Source organism: Peromyscus californicus, unplaced genomic scaffold, assembly GCF_007827085.1.
Source record: "Peromyscus californicus insignis strain IS unplaced genomic scaffold, ASM782708v3 Scaffold_6__1_contigs__length_162567912, whole genome shotgun sequence".
NCBI lineage: Eukaryota > Metazoa > Chordata > Mammalia > Rodentia > Cricetidae > Peromyscus > Peromyscus californicus.
In genome coordinates, this window is record NW_026294584.1 from 2,984,351 (window position 1) to 3,002,500 (window position 18,150).

Consider the following 18,150-nt stretch of genomic DNA (forward strand, 5'->3'; position numbering starts at 1 on the left):
TATTCCATGTTTTATGCACCCCCATTCTCCTGGCTTGGTATCAGCCCTTTCTTGGGAGATCACTAGTTGTTTCCTGGGGATGGACATTTGGAAATTAGTATCTCAGTGGTCAATGAGACTGTCACTACTGGCATGCCATTCAGCCTGTGCTTGTTTGACTCTGTGGACAAAGTTAAAATAGCTGCATGAAGATTTGTAACTGCACAAAGTTGTATCTATTTCTATCCTCTCTTGGTATATTTAAAATCAGGAATTCATACCTGACCAGAGTTCACTGTTTCTACTAAACTCCATCATATATGCAACTTTACATTTTGTAGTTTACCCTTAATAATTTAATGAGATCAAATCTAAACCTAAGCTTTTGTCATAAATTTAAAGTCTTCACTGGCAAAAGAAACATTAGTTAGATACACTCATTCTGTAAGATCTGCCGGATGTTAGGTCTTTCCTAAGTTGTTTAAAACCCCATCACTTTTGGTCTAGTTAAGTGTCCTCCCCAAGCCTAACACATTCTACAGCTGCTAAGCAAGGTAAATTTGCTCAGGCTGGGGAGACGCCATGCAAACATGAGGAATTAAGTTCAAATATCCAGAACCCAGGTAAAATCATACAGGGTAGGACGTGTCTGCAGTCCCAGGGCCGCTACAGTGAGAAAGGAGGTGGAGCCAGGAGAATCCCCATAACCTTACAGGTCTGCTGGCCTGGTGCATGCAGTGCAGCAGCAGAACAGCAGAGGAAGCCCAGACTCCAACACGGTGGAAGGTAAGGACCTGCCCCAAGGTTGTCTTCTGACAACCCGGGGTATGTGTGCACCACACCCATACATACACATACACACTGAAACTAACAATAAAAACTTAATGTTCAAAATCAGACTCTTATGAAGAAATCTCCACTTTGCACATGTTTCCCTTCACCTAGTCAATCCCCACCCTTGTGGGGAAGTCTGAAGGACAATGTCCAAGAGCCTAAGTAAGGCACAGATGGGTCCTCTCTTTCTTGCTCCTGCACATTGGTGGAGGTTCTGACTACATCAAGACTTTTCACTGGGCATCCCTCATTGATACCTCTAACTCTCTGGGATAGTTAGGTAAAGCATTTATTCTGTTTCACTCTTGTAACTACACACTTGTCTGACACCCCTTTCCACCTTGGCTCCAGGTCAGGTGTGTCTTACACAGCATCTTACTTGGCTTACGGTCACTTTCTGCTGAGAGACCTCAAGATCATATTAGAAACTATAACATCACAACTTGAATTTACACACACACACACATACACACACATCTGTGCTGGATAGTTCGTGTTGGCTGGACACAAGCTAGAGTTATCTGAAAGGAAGGAACCTTAATTGAGAAAATGCCTCTTTAAGATCCAGCTGTAAGGCATTTTTTTCATTAGTGATTGATGGGGGAGGGCCCAGCCCATTGTGAATGGGGCCACCCCTGGGATGGTGGTCCTGGGTTCTATAAGAAAGCAGGCTGAGCAAGCCAGTAAGCAGCATCCTTCTATAGCCTCTGTATCAGCTCCTGCCTCTAGGATCCTGTCCTGTTTGAGTTCCTGACTTGACTTCCTTCAATGATGAACAGTGATGTGGAAGTGTAAGCAAAATAAAACCTTTCCTCCCCAACTTGCTTTTGGTCATGGTGTTTATCACAGTAACAGAAATCCTAACTAAGACAATAGCTATATGATGCTAGTAGTAAAATACTCAGGGAATTTTTTTAATCCAAAGATGAAACATGAAAGAGGTGTTTTGTAAAATCAAAAGAAAATTTGGGATAGCTCTTTCATATTTATCTTCAACATAACAATTTTTAACAACTCAGTTAACCTCAGTTAACCTAATAGCATGCCCCAAAGCCTGTCTCACAGGTAATTCTAGGTTTCATCAAGTTAAAAACTGAGATTGACCACCACAGGTATGTCAAGTCTGATCCAGGGGGCATTTAGGAGATCTCAACCACCGTGCCAACCATCTTACTGTCTCACTGTGTAGTGTCAACATTAGCAACTTCACTGCCTATGAGTTATTCCTCAAAGGTGCAAAGTCTTGCAGAACAAATTATTGGCTGAACACTACTTTACTTGTATAATAAACACCACCAAGGAGCCTGGGTACAGCAAAGTTGTAGAGTACTCACTCTGCATTTGTGAGACTCTGGGTTCCTTCCTCAATAAGAAAAAAAATTCTGTATATATATATATATATATATATATATATAGATAGATAGATAGATAGATAGATAGATAGATAGATATTCTATATATATATAGATGTAGTTCAATATAATTGAACTGTTACAATTCTTTTATCATTTTCTAAGATCTGTGAGGATTTTAAAGTTTTGTATCTGGTTTTCCTTCAGTTGTTTAGGTAGAAGCTGTGTCTGGAGATAGGCAGAGTTCAGATGACAGTTGAAGGAAATCTACCAGCAGTCCACTTCCAAACACCCACAATTGTGTTCCATTAAAGCAGACACACCCACAGTGTGTACTGTTGCTAATGCTAGTTGCACAGTTAGTTGATCTGCTCTGTGGGTGGCAGAGTGTAGGTGATATCTTGTCATCAGACATTGACTCAAGTGTGTTTAGTGTAACATTCATGGTCCTCTGCTATTTAGACCTAGACAACTTTTCAATCTAATTATTCAGTTAGGCCCTAATGTTCTCTTGACATTGGTCCACTCATCATAGACTTTCCTAAATTTAGAAGTGATACATTCAGAAGCCTGGGGAAAACTCCATGTATTAAAATATGTGATACAAGGTAGTTTTCCAAAATTCTGCCTACTCACATTGCCACATAAAATCTGTGCCATTTCAACTTAAATTCCAATGATGTCCTTCCATGGACCACACTTTGTAACTCTTGCAGGTATCCTCAACCTTCCGAAACCTCACTGAACTTCCCCTTCCTTCAGGATACTGCAGGAGTTTCTCAGGCCTCCCAACTCTCACTCTCATGGCATTTATAAATGGACATGACTTGGTACACAGTCGATAACCAATATTTACTAACTATCTTCTCATAAGATACTGCACAAAACACTTCGAAGTTCCTTGCTGATATTATGACTACCTAAAGCATCATTATGACTACCTAAGACCATCAAGGCAGGAACCACACTGTTCCAAACAATGCTTGGGAGCTGAACTGTGTGAGTCCATCAGTGGACTAGGGGCTAGTGTGGAGTTCTGTTCATCCACTTGTCCATTGATGCCTAAGCATCTGGTACTCTACAGACTTTTCTTGCCCTGTTGAAAACTTCTGTTTTAAAATTTTTCATATATAACATATATGAGGTAAAACTCATAAATATTAGGTGTGCTGCTCCTTAAATCTTTACACTGCATATAACCAACACATGGAGACTTGAATTTGTCATTCTCCAGATTTTGTTTCTCCTTCTGTGTTCTCTTTGTCAGTTTGAGAGTTAAATATGCATTTTAAATGTCCTTAAATTTATCATTTTTCCCATCATGTCCTCAATCAAATCAAAATATATTTCTAGTAACCTAGAAGTTTCTCTGGGACCCTTCCCAGTTGTTGCCCCCACCAAAGGTAACCCCTGTTCTGACTTGCCAACTTTGTGTATGTGAAATCATGTGGCACGATTTTGTCCACACGTCCTCTCTTTGTCACTGTATCAGTGAGATTCAATAATGACACTTTGTCTAAGAACAGTGTGGTTGTTTTCACTGCTGCATAGTATCTCACTGTTTTTACACAGGTTTCTACGTATGAACTCATATTTATCATGGGTATGTACCTAAGAGTGAGGCTGCTATGTCGTAATGGAGGTTTGGAATCAGGCTTAGCAGTGCTGCCCCTAGATGGGCCTCGTGTCAGATGCTGAAATACATGCGGGGTCAGTTTTGCTCCGTCTGTGTGCAGTGGCATTGACTTTAAGTGTGCCAGGTGTTTGTTGTCTCTGCCCCAGTACAGAAGCTATAAAGCCACTTCATCTTAGTGCCATGAGCACAAATAAATGTATTGTTTTATTTTGCCGGCTTCTTGACTCTTATCAGAAACCAGCCTGTGCCTTCCTTCTCCTTTCCTGAAAATAATTCTTCAGTTCTCGACATAGCTGGGTCAAGTGCTAGAGAACAGGAAGCACAGACGCCATTGGGAGGCACAGGGAAGAATGTGTGTGCTGTGGCCACGTGTGAGTCAGGACAGCATGTGGAATCCTGTAACGGGTGAGTGTGGGTAACGTGTGTGTCAGGACAGCACGTAGAACCCTACAATGGGTGAGTGTGGGAAATGATACTCATTGTGGGCTAAGTAGATAAAACTTTTTAGTTTGTTGTTTAAATGACCCTAACTAAAACAATGGATATCAAGCTATGCATGGCTTTACTTAGAAAATTTGTAATAAATAAGGTGTTTATAACAAGGTTTTTTAAAGTATCTCCTTCTTTAAACTTTTTATTTATCACAGTGGGAAAAAATAGTTTCCGCAGTTGTCTTTGGGACCAGACACTTTTGACAAGAAGTCTGCTGTCATAGTCTTGCTACTGAGTGTGTAAGCCATCTCTTTTTCTGGTTACTTAAATTTTTCTTTACTGTTGACTTTTTAAAAACAAAATAAAATATAATAAGGCAAAAGAAAAACCATCATATCAAAGTTGGACAAGCCAAGTCAACGGAAAAATTAAAGAGCCCCAAGAGAAGGCACAGAATCAGCGACCCGTTCATTTATACATTCAGGAGTCCCACCAAGGAATTAAACTGAAATCTATAGTATGTATGCAGAGACCTGGTGCAGACCTGCATAGGCTGTGCATCACTGCTTGAGTCTCTGAGTTCATGAGCTTTGCGCACTTAATTGAGAGGACCCTGTTCTCCGGGTATATTTGTTCTCTCTGTATTTGTTCCTGTTTGCTACAGGAAGCAGTCTCTCTGATGATAGCTGAATAAGATGCTGATCTATGGGTATAGCAGAATATCATTAGAAGTCATTTTATTGTTACTCTTTTTAGACTAGGAGTGTTTGGTTTTGCCCTAGGTCCCTGGGCTGTCCAGACTCTGGCTCATGGTCACCCAAGCAGTGTCAGGTGTGGGTTCTATGTCATGGAGTGGGCCTTAAGTCAAATCAGTTATCACTTGGTTACCCCCACATGGTTTGTACCACCATTGCCCTAGCACACTTTGCAGTCAAGACAGACTGTAGATCAAAGATTTTGAGGTTGTGTTGGTATTTTTTATGTTTCTGTTTTGGTGGCCCACAGAGTAACCTTTCCATGTCATAAACACTGGAACACAGTTCTATGTAGGCACCAGCTCAACCTCTCCATGTTCAATGAGTTGTGTGGGTGTTGCCTTCAGCAATGGGGCCTTGCTTGTGGGAAGGAACCTATTGTCTTGGCAACAGCCTGGGTTTCCAGGGGACCCTTTCAGCCAACAACTCCATTGGATGAAACCCAGTCCTGGTACTGGAAGCCTTATTTGGTGACAAGAGATGGCCAGTTGGGGTTCCATCTCTCTCATTATTTGAAGACTTCATTAGGATTGCCTTCATATGATATAGGGAGTTTCCACTGGATTAGGTTTCCATACTACCTCTCAAATGCCCCTCAGTTCTAGCTGTCTCTCCCCTCAGTCCCTCCTTCAATCCCATTTCCCTTCACCTTCCCTTCCCATTATCAACTCCCATAAAATCTATTCTATTTCCCCCTCCCAGGGAGACCCAGGTTTCCCCCAGTACCTTCCTCTAAGCCTAACCTCTAGGAGTCTATGGATTATAGTTTGGTTATCATTTATTTAATAGCTAATATCCAGATATAAGCAAATGCATAACATATTTGTCTTTGTGGGTCTGATTTACCTCACTCAGGATGATTTTTTTTCTAGTTTCATCTATTTGCCTGCAAATTTCGTGATACTATTTTTAAAGATCCTAGTAAGTACTCCATTGTGTAAATGTACCACATTTTCTTTATCCATTCTTCTGTTGGGGGGCATCTAGGTTGTTTCCAATTTCTGTCTATTATGAATAGAGCAGCAGTGAACATGGTTGAGCATGTGCACTTGTGGTATGATTGAGCATTCCTTGAGAATATGCCCAAGAATGGTATAGGTAGATCTTGAACGAGATTGAGTCTCACCTTTCTGAGGAACCGCCATATTGATTTCCAAATTGGCTGTACAAGTTTGCACTCCTACCAGCAATAGAGGAGTGTTCCCCTTGCTCCACATCCTCACCAGCATGAGCTGTCACTTGTGTTATTGATCTTAGCCATTTTTATAGGTGTAAGATGGAATCTCAAAGTTGTTTTGATTTGCATTTCCCTGATGGCTAAGGATGTTAAACATTTCTTTAAGTGTTTCTCAGCCATTTGAATTTCCTCTATTGAGAATTCTGTTTAGATCTGTACCCATTATTTAAATTGGGTTATTTGGTTTTTTTATATCAAGTTTGTTGAGTTCTTTATATATTTTGGATATTAGCCCTCTGTCAGATGTGCACTTGCTAAAAATCTTTTCCCATTCTGTAGGCTGCTACTTTGTCCAAATGATGTTGTCCTTTGCCATACAGAAGCTTTTCAGTATAACAAGTTTTAGTTGAGTGCTACATTGGATAAGAATTGAGATTATAAAACTTAATTTATATATCTTAATCTACTTCACAAATATTTATACAGTGCCCAGTGTATGCCAGAATGATGCTAAGAAATGTTTGTCACTGTTATTATTAAAGCTACAGAAACCAAACTTATTCTTCCAGTTCCTCCCTGTTAAGGATTTAAAAAAGTATTTGTGTGTATGCATGCATGTCTGTGTATGTGTATGCCACATCTATGTAAGTTCACTAAGAGGGGGTCAGATCACATGGAGCTGGAGTTAAATAAAAGTAATTGTGAGCAGCCTAACATGAGTGTTGGGACCTGGGTCCTCTGGGAGAGCAGAAAGTACCCTTAACTACTGAGCCACCTCTCAGCCCCCCTCCTTTGTTTTAATTTTGTCTTTTTCCTTATGATTTCCAGGCAAGTGCTCTACCACTGAACTGAATATCCAGCCCCACGACTTTGTTTCAATTTTGTCTTTTTTTTCTTTCTGGTGCTAGAGATGGAACCCAGGGTCTTGAGCTTGCTTGGCAAGTGCTCTGCCACTGAGCTAAATCTCTAACCTCCTTCCTTTCTTTTAAACAGATCCTATGTGGTATCCCTAGGTACCATAGGGATTCACAGATAAAGCATAGGAAATATTTCTGTTCTTTAGAAGTTTTATTTGGGAAAAGTGGCTTGAAATGTTAAATGTCAAGGAAGAATGATTCATGATTGCAGACCTAGAAGGTACAGTTTACTAGAACTGAAAAAGAGAGCCAGTCCCCATGGAGAGAGATGATGTGGAAAGGGTTTTGAAGTCAGTAAGTGTAAGACAAGAGGAGGTACAGCTCCAGGCCTATCTTTGAACTTTGCCCTCACCGATCACACACGTACTTGGCATATCTTCAGGGTCCAAGGTAAATTTCTTAGAGCACCTCCAGTATTCTCCCAAGCCTGACTCACTTGTGTTCCGTCCTTTGTTTCTCCTGTAAATGTCTCCTGGCTTTGGCTCTGTTCCCACCTGGCCACTGAGACAGGACGAAGACAGGGCGGCACTAAGGCAGGCACGGTGAGTGAGAGGAGTGAGCACGTTTGGGAGAGACGTGAAGAAGGGAAGATTCCAGACTTACTGTCTGGATAGATGGGGTGAAGGAAGGAATCTAACTTGACGTTTAGAATTAGGAAACTGGATAAATTATTGTACCAGAAGTGACAGAGTTAAGAAGAACAGCAGATCTAAGAGGAATGTCTAGTGTGTGGATTGGAGCTTGCAGAAATCCTTGGCTAGAGCCACAGACAGAGTTAGGTCTTGATTGTTTTCAGATTACTCCATAGAGGACCACAACTTGCTACTTCAGTGAGTCTAACAGCCCAGTGGCACTGTGTATAAAATGATATTGCCATTGTGTACTTGGCTGTGTGATTTACAAGCCATTGCTTTGACATACTCACATATCTAAAAGCTAGTTTTTATGCATTCTGTCCTCCGAGGGCTGGTTCCAGATAAATACATTTGGGAGTGTTCACTGATTTCTGAAAATATACTGGGGCTTTCTGGTGCTACCAATGCTTGACATTCTGTAGCTCTACTGGTGAGATTCTGAGATAGTCCCTAATGGGGTTTAAAATCATTTTTAAAGAACTAAAATATATTTTACTTGTTTTATGCCTTAACTAATAAATTTGCTAGCTACAACAGGTAAAGATATGATTCCCAACCACAAGGAGCTTATCATCAAAGGAGCTTAGATATAGGATTACTTTTCCTATGGATTCTGCAAGGAGAAGGGATTCTGACATCATTTCTTCCATCCTGCAGGCTTCCCCTGCATTATATACCTGCACAGAAGGAGGAAGGAAACCTGTCTTCCGTGTCTTACCTTCACTCCTACTGAACATGACATCACTCATGATTCACACATTTAAACACTTAGGATTTTACAAATTGACCTTTAAGATAAATACTATATGTAAATGGGAAAGATAAATATGTAATGCTCTTGTCATATATCTTTCATTCCTTTCCCTTTTTAGTTTCTATACTTCATTGATAGGTGCACTTGGAGGATGTGGGCTTTTTTAATGGTTTTTAAAATCGTCCTATAAATCTTAGTACTGCTGGCATGTTTTCACTTTTTCTTCAAGCATCTAGGCAGCCTTACGAAAGTACTGTAAGATTTTGTGTGGCTGCTAAGAAATTTAAAGAAACTCATAGTTTACTAAACAATGTTGACAGATCTCACCACTCTCATAGAGGTGGTTTTATTTATTTTCATGGATGGACTGATTGATTGATGTAGCTTTTACTCTGGCAGTAGAATGGAGATTTTAAATGATTTTCATTATGGAAGGAGAACTTGAGATGAACCAGGGATGCACTTCAGTATTTAGATGTCTGCACGGCTTGTTTCCATTCATAAAGATTATCTGCATCACTGTTATATGGGCCCTATTGCTCGTTCTAGAGCAGATCACTACTTCTGAGTCCTGCCAGTGAAGTGTACACTGCAGAACAGGGCCAGCGAAGAGAGGGTCCTTTGTGAGGTGGCATTACTCTCACCAGACAGGAAGACTGGTTCTGGCCCGGAATCTAGGTTGCTGTCAGGAAAAATGATCTGGGAAAAAAAAAAAAAACTGATTAAAAAGGAGCAAGTGGCCGGGCAGTGGTGGCGCACGCCTTTAATCCCAGCACTCGGGAGGCAGAGGCAGGCGGATCTCTGTGAGTTCGAGGCCAGCCTGGGCTACCAAGTGAGTCCCAGGAAAGGCGCAAAGCTACAGAGAAACCCTGTCTCGAAAAACCAAAAAAAAAAAAAGGAGCAAGTGGGAGTCAAAAGAACAATAAAAATCAGGGGAGGCAAGACTTAGCATTGCCTCCTTCCCACCTGAAGGGCTGTCTTACCTCTCACCCCCTCCTACCTGAAGGGCTGAATTCCCCTCTCACCCCTTTCTACCTGAAGGGCTCTTACCTTCTCATGCTCAACATCTTCCCTGAGCATCTCCAGTTCACCAGGCCCAAGGGTAAGACGCAGGAAAATGGAGTGACCAGCACGTGACCCTCGTCTACCTGGATTCTTTCCCTCCCTTTTGCTTTGTCTGTGTCTCCATGTTTCCTGACATAATGTGGGCCTCCCATGGGGTGTAAGCATGTACGCTGGTGTGTGTGTTTTCAAGTTCAATAGTTTTTGTTGCTTCTATTTTTCATTGATATTTTATTGGTTATAAGAAAGTGATTAAACATTACGTGGTGGGTGTGATGGTGTAATACTATCAACTAGGGAGGTAGAGACAGGAAGATCATGTTCAAGGCGATCCTAGCCAATTTATGGAAATCCTGTCTCAAAGTATTATAAAATGGCTGGTGGTGTAGGCTCAGTGTTAGGATGCATGATTGTGTGAGGCCCTGCGTTCCATCCTCAGGGTTGCAGGAGAGGACTTTAAAATTGGATGCTGTTTTTTGTTGTTGTTGTTGTTGTCATTTGGTTTTAGTAGTTATTGTGAACAGATGTTGGTTTTGAAAATAAGGACTAGGAGAAATATTTCAAGAAAGAAAATTCCTTGCAGGGAAATAAGTTGGCTTTGGAAAGCTGTGACTCTCTGAGATTGTATGTCTTGTGTACCATTAGCATTCTAAGAACTACTCATATTGGGAACTGAAACTGGATGCTTAAGTATTGAAATCGAGAATACCCTTTTCAATTAAATATATGAATGTACAGTCAGAGGTATCGACATCCATAGGTGGAGCCCTGGGCAATAAACAAAGCAGAATTGGACTGGGTATTGGGCCATCTGGGAAGCAGATTTGCAGAGGGCACTAGTTAATGAGTCGGACCAGAAGGGAAGAGAAGACAACCCCATCAGTCACTCTGCACAGCAAGATCAGGTTGTCAGTACTGTGCAGTGAGATGCGCCCAGGCTGGGGAGTTCAAATGTTTCACAGCAGAGTTTGATTCCACCATGAGGTTAACTTCTAAAGTAAAGCTAATCTTTAATTTGTAAAATATGCACATAGCATAGAATTCAAAGGGCACAAAACCATATACAGTGAAAGTTAGCCTCCTACCCATTCCACTATCTGAAGTCCACCCCTCAGAGCAATGGTTATGAACCATCTTTTATGTAGCATAACACGATGTCTATGCACAAACAAGGAAGTGGTATTGCAATATACACACTTTTTGCATTTTGCACATACAAATTTTTTTATATTGTTTTATGGTTCACATAATATTTTGTATAACACATTTTAAGTAATTCTCTGTCCTGAGAGTTTTGGTCATTTCCAATCTTACGTTTCAATTAGAAACAATGATAGATTGAATAATCTTTTATGTACCATTTCACACTGGGATTATCAGATCAAAGAGACAAATTCCTAACAGTGGGGCTGCTGGATCTTTATGATAAAATGTATTAATTTTTAAGTTTATAGTGAAGCTGAGCATCCTATTGCTTCATTCCGACATTCTCCTGAACATTTCCACCAGCAAAACCAAAACTTCAAGTTCATTAAATAGTACCCACTTCCTCTTTCTGGAGATCCTGGAAACCACCTCTTCCCGCCATCTCTCTGTGCATAGCTGCTCCACATCACCCCTGTAAGTGTGACCACAGATCTTTTTTCTTTTTGTAGCTGACTTATTTCGCTTAGCATGGTGTCATCAAGGTTCCCCATGCTGGAGCACGGGTCTGACTTTCACCCTGAGATTAATGACGCCTGTGTGACTACCCACTCTCATGTCAGTGAACACTTCAGCTGCATCCATTTCTTAGCTTCTCTCAACATGATAAGCAAATATCTCTTCCAGATCCTGTTTTTAAAACATAGTTATATATCCAGAAATGGAATTGCTGGATCATAGTCTGTGTATTTAAAATGTGTCTCGGTTGTTACAATGCCTTCCCTAGAGATTGTAACAATTTACAACCATAAATGGGTCTCCCTTTTTCCAACCAGCTCTGCATGCCGTGTAATGTTTTTTAATAATTTTTATTTTTGAGATTATAATATAATTACATCATTTCTCCTTTCCCTCCCTCCAAGCTCTCCTATATATTCCTCCTTGCTCTCTTTCCAATTCATGGCCTCTTCTTTCATTGTTGTTATATGTCCTGTAATGTTTTGACCTTTGTTATGTGGGAGGTGGTGTTATTTTACCATAGCCCTTATATTTACCTTGAAATGAGTAGAGTGGAGCTTCTGTTTATATATCAGACTACTCTAAAAGACAGCACACTGGTCTACGGATATAGCTCAACTGGCAGAGTGGTTGCCTAACATGCACAAAATCCTGGGTTCAGAGTTCCCAGCACTGGGTAAGTCTGGCCCAGTGGCACATACCTGTCTAATCCCAGCACTTGTGGGGTGGAGGCAGGGGGGGTCAGGAATTTAAGGTGTCTTCTGCTACATAGAAAACCCGAAGCCAGCCTACGCTGCATGAGAACCCATGGCAACACACACACACACACACACACACACACACACACACACACACACACACACGTACACACACACAAAGATAACATAGTAATAGAAAATTTGAAGTATGGGAAGGCTGACAAGTCACGAGATGATCACCAGTGAAATATTTTATTACTCACAGTTCCTGAGAGGATGATACCATGGGGTAGGGGTCAGGGGCAAAGTACTAGAGGAGATGAGCAGGCAGACAGGAAGGAAAGACTGGAGAGGAAACTTTACTGTGGTGTTTATGGAGCTAAAGAGCAGGTGAGACAGGGTAAGCAGGCTTTTAGGAACAGCCGGTCTGAATAATTCCTGTGGTTTCTGGGGTGTTATGTGCAGGTGGCTGGTTGTCTAGTGCCTGGCTCCGAGGTGCCTAGAGCAGGTGGGGTATGCAGTCTGGATTGGTTAGCTTGTATTTGAAAAGTGTAGCTGGAGAGGTCAAAGGAAGGATGAGTTGAGAAGCAGGAAACTAATGGCTAGGTGACTCACACATATCACGTTATCGGGTTTTTCAGAACAAGGTGTAACTAGCTCATGCTTGCAGGGCAGATGGAATGCATCAGCTTTGTAGAAACTAGGCATGAGGTTAATGCAGAGGTCCGTTTGTGCTTCCTTTGTGTATGTGTATCTTTTCTTTTCTTTTTTTTTTTTTTTCTTCATTCAAGACAGGGTTTCTCCGTGTCGCTTTGGAGCCTGTCCTGCCTGGAACTCACTCTGTAGAACAGGCTGGCCTCAAACTCACAGAGATCCGCCTGCATCTGCCTCCCGGGTGCTGGGGTTAAAGGCGTGCCCACCACCTCTTTTCTTAACAACTATTTTTCACTAGGTGGCTTGACTTTTCTCTTAGAAACCCATAGGAATTCTTTATATATTATACTTTATAAAAGCCGTTTAGTTTATTGACTAATTTTTTAGTTTGCTCATGGTGGTTTGTTCCCTATGTGGAAATTTATCTCTCTATGTACTTGAATCAGTCGTTGCTCTGCTGCTTCAGGGTTTTGTTACACTTTGAAAGACCTTTGTTACTCTGAGGCTATAAATTTGTTTCTTGTGTTTTCTCATAGGACCTTGTTGATTTGAGTCATTTTAACCTTTGCTCCATCTGCTACAGTTAGTGTGAAGGAAAATGGGAAAGAGACACCAGCAACGAGTTTAGAACCCAATGCCAAGTCCATTGTCTCTTGTCACAAAAGTACTTTTCATATTCTCACCCACATGAACCAAACTGAAGCAAACAGGGACACCTGGGTAGAGTCAGAAACATGAATGGGGGAGGGGTACAAGAATTAGCTTTATTAGTCCTCAGAATTATAAGACAGTTTTGCTACCTGTAATGGGCATGAAGAGGCTTTGGATAGCTTAAATCTTAATAATTTGATGGAAAAGATCGGTCGGTGGTGTGGGAATGACTGAACAAAGTAGTTCCTAGTTTAGCTGTGTGCTAGCTGCCAGCAAGGCTGCTAGTTCTCTGAGAATTGACTTGGATTACTGGCGCAGCATTGTCTTCAGCTCCTGTTCCTTCCTTAGAGCTACCGCTCTGCTCACTGTGGTGCCTCATATTATTTCAGGATTGTTTCAGTCCTCTCTCTCCTGCCCCTAGAATCCATACACAGGAACTCTGCATTCACGTCACCATCAGCCCCTCCCTCACTCCAGAGAGACCACTGGAGGAGCCCTTGCAATGGGCTACGGATGTGTGAGTAGAATAAAACTTTCTCCTTCACTGCCTTGACCTTCACCCAGCAGGAAATGTAGATTCACTGCAGAAAGCCTTGAGAAGCCACTTGGCACCGCTAAGGTGTCCTCTCAGGAAAAGGAGGCGTGAGTTCCATGCCTCATCCAGTGCACAACTGCCTAAAATTCCTCATCAGCAGGGGAAACTCCAAATGCCTGTCAGACCCTAAAGAGCTCCAGACGCTGGCCGACCCACCCTCAGGCTGTGCTTTCCTTTGTGTCTCCACCCACTTTCTTCTTGACATCTTTGGCCCCGTCATTGTTTTATGAAGCAGGGTTCAGATTTCTTTCCAGATGCTTCCCACCCAGCATCACTACAGGCAGCAGGAGGAATTTATAAACACTTAGATTTGAAGTTCCCCTGGCTTGGTCATTGCCACTTCCTTGTCCCCAATGGTCAAATCCCTCAGCAAGAATCCACCATTCCTTTTGTTTTTCTTCCTGCCAGAACCCACGTGCTGCAGCCAAATCAGTTCCTGGATTTTCCGCTCCGCTGGTGCCTTTGCACTCATCTTGTACCCAGGAGGGAGTGTGCTGTGCTCCAGAATTCCAGCCATTTTCCAAGGCCAGCTGGGGTCCCAACAGAGCTTGGTGGTGTCTCCTCTGTAACCTCACCCCTGCTCTACTGTACTGACTCCTCTCACTTCCAAGCAGAGCTTGCTCACTTCTTCTGTAACCTCGCCCCTGCTGTGATGGGTTTTCAAAAGAGTGGATACACATAATCATCACTTTTAAAAGCAAATGTAAAAAAGAGGCTTCTGCGTTTCTGAATGCGGTTTTCATAGAAAGTCAACCGGAGTTCTTGGTATTTACATATTTTCATATTTCATATTTACATATTAAACCATCATGCAGCTCTCCGATTTTATTTCACAACTGAAGCCCTCAAGGGACATGTGACAGAGAAGGAGTGATTATCAAATGTTTCTTTCAGTAAAAGACCTGAAGATCTAGAAAAGCTGAACTCTGGTTGGGACAGTGTTTCAGGCTACAGATCATCTCAACCTCTCCAATCCTGCTTTCTTTGACAACCCTGACATGTCTGTAGAGGTGTGGGGCCACTGCAAACAGGTTGAGAATCTCTTACCTGAAGTTCAGTCTGTTGAATACCAACTCCATATTCACAATGAAGGTGTCTGTCCTGTTCCCCACACTTCCACAGTTCCCCACTGTCTGGGTCCCTCAGAGGGGGAGGTCTAATAGTTGGCTTAATTGGGTTTTAAAGCTTGTCCAAATGGCCAGAGCAATGGCTCAGCAGTTAAGAGCACTGGCTGCCCTTCCAGGAGACCTGGGTTTAGTTCCTAGCACCCATGTGTAGGCTCACAATCCTCTGTAATTCCAGTCCCAAGAGATCCAACACACTCTTCTGGCCTCTAAGAGCACTGCATGCATGTTGTACACACACACACACACACACACACACACATTCAGGCAAACACTAATACACATAAAATGCAAATAAAGGAAATCTCAAAAAATTTTAAACATTTGCTCAAATAGGATAGAATTTTTTAAAAAAGTAACCCTCACTTATATCATTTATTTTCAAGTGATACACTTTATAAAAATTGTTTTCTTTAACAAATGAAAATAAGAACTTTGGCATTTCCACAAGAAGTTGTTCAGCTTTCAGATAACTTGCAAAGTACTTTGTGTTTGAGCAAAATGTGTCTAGCAGTGAATCCAGCCATGTAACCATGGAGCAAGCAGTGTTTGGATAGCGTGAGGATCTGTTTGCCCTTTCTGTCAGCGCTATTATAAATTTGACTTAGCTTCAGGAAGATGGTTTTTAAACATTAAGTTAAGTAGGACATTAACACCCTTGAAAATATATTAATTTAAAAATATCTCCTGTCCAAAAAATTATATAATTGTTTTAATAAGATACAATTTCAGCTCAAACAAGATATAATTTGGAGTTATTTTCCATTTTCTAAGATTTAAACGAGAGTCAAGGAGGAATGGTATTGAGGGTCACTGTGTGAGCATTTCTGTAGAAAATTAGTCCTTCTCAGAAATGCACCAAGAATGTCAGGAAAGCTGGAAATGGGTGATGGCCCACAAATGACTGACAACTGGTAGACAGCTTCTGTGTGTGAGATGGAAGGCATTGCCTCCCTGTGCAGCTTTACCACCGTGAACAGCAAATGCTGGAAGTGCCCTGGGAGCGTGTCCCGTGCAGGGTTGGTGAACATGGCCGTCATCCTCCTCCAGTGCTCATATGAGATGAAAGTGGCTTGGAATTTGAGTTCAGGCTACCTCTAACTTGGGTAACTCTTATAAAATGCTTGTGAAAGAAATAATTCAATATCAGTGATATTGCTAAAAAAAGAGAAAGGGACTAAAATTGACATGTGTTAAAGTATTCATAATCATAACAATGTTGTACCCTAATGATATTAAATGATTTGTCAAACTAGATAGTATGCTGCCAACAAACTTGGAGTCCCAGAGGGACAGAATCTGAGGCTCTGAAAGGTCATTGACTCCTTCTTTTATGGTGGATGATTTTCTAAGTCAAAATAAGTATTTTCCAATGTGTAACACCACACTTGTTTTTAAGACAGCAATTAATTCAACAGAAGAACATTGCTGACACCATAATGGTATCTAAGACATACAACAAGACTCAGCAAGAAAGTACTTTTTGTTAGCATGAAAAGCAAATCCGAAACTAAAATAATCTAGAACCCATACGCCATCCTGTGGGAGTGAAATTCTGCCCTCTGATGGAGACATCCCTGAGACCTCTCTGGTGCAATCACAAGATGGCTGGATCCTGGTTACTCTTTACCTCCAACCTCTTTGCAAGGTGAATTGGTCCAGTCTCCTGCAGAAAAATCTGTGTTCCGTGTCCACTTACTTACTGGGTTATCTTTTCTAGTCCCATGGGTTCATCACATCTGTAACCGAGCAATTCTCAAATGCATTGCTAAACCCGAAGTGTTCTTCCTGAATTCCACCTGGAGGTATTTGAAGTTCACATGTTCTAAACTGCGGCTACCAACCCTCATTCGACTCTTAGCCACTCATCACACAGATTCCCTCTGCAGACGACTTCGTTTCAGCTAATGACAGCTCCATCTTCCAAAGTGGCTCAGTCTGAAGTAGAGGTTTGAGGTAACACCTCTATTTCTTTTTTATTTCATTTATCTATTTTGCTATCCACAACTGACTTTGACCATCAAATCTTGTCAGATCCACCTCAAAACAGATGGACTTCACCATAAACACTGAAGTCTGTGCTTTCGTTGTCCCTCAGCAGCGTAGTGTAAGCACTATCATACTGGAAAAGCCCTGTATCCACAGCAAGAGAGCCATCCTTTTCAAACTGGAGGAGATGATGTCCCTCCTCTGTTCAAAACGTCACTCTCTATCTATTCAGCATGACAAGCATCCTTGTTTACAAGGCACAGTGGCACTCCCCTCTGCTCACCTATAGCCCTTGACGATTCTCTCTTGTCTTACTTTCTTGACCCCAGCAGGCTAGACTCTCCTTTTCACACATGGTTCCCTTTGCTGACTCTCAAATGTGCCAACTGCTCTCCAGACTCCAAACGTTGATGCTTCTTGCTCCCTTGGCTTGTAACTTGCTCTTCTCAGTTATTTTCTCAACTTTTGTAGTCCTTTCTCTACATCTCTGTTGGCATGTTATCACCAGAGAGGTCTCCCCTGCATACCTTATACTAATTAGCACCTCCTCTAACTCTCTCACATCTGCCTGCTCTTGTCATGAAAGTTTCTCCTGATTTAAACTCGGAGTGCAGGGCTTATCTGTATTGGTCAATGGTACACCCTATCCTCCAAGGAGACTTTCTGGAACACGTGCAAGTATCTGTTAAATTAATTAAGGCCAACTCCACACAGACTTCTTACCTCCAAAAAAGTCTTTGAGTTTTAAGACATTTCTGGCTTCTCAGCTTTATTATCATAAGCTGTCATTGAATATAGGTTTATGTTAATTAGGTAGGCAAACTATTAAAGCAAAACATTTCTCCTTGACTCATCTTTGAATGGATAATTCTTGTTGAGTGTACATACACCAACAAACTCAACCACTTCTAAAATTTCTTCTTCCTTGTCACACTACCTCAAAATCTGTCTAAATACGTCTTCCTTCACATTCTCGCTAAACTGGCAAGGATGTGCAAAGACCTCGCCACCTGTGCGATTTTATGCTTGATGTCAGAGCATGCCCTTGTTAAAGATTTGTGGGTTCTGATGTATAGAATGGAGGAGCTTGGAGAAATTAAACCATTCCTTTAGCAAAGAAAGCAACAGTGTCTTCCAGGCAAACAAAGAGAGCGTCAACAAACACTAAGGGAGGGAGACTCAATCATGTTGGGGAGTGCTGTTTGCCGGGTTCTCCAAGTGAACCTGTTTTCTCATTTCTGGCT

General features: G+C 41.6%; 1 protein-coding gene across 1 annotated transcript in view; it reads left to right on the forward strand.

The window, feature by feature from the left end:
• Ccdc146 (coiled-coil domain containing 146) overlaps window positions 1-18,150 on the forward strand; it is a 158,306-nt gene that overhangs the window by 37,814 nt on the left and 102,342 nt on the right. The window lies entirely within an intron of this gene.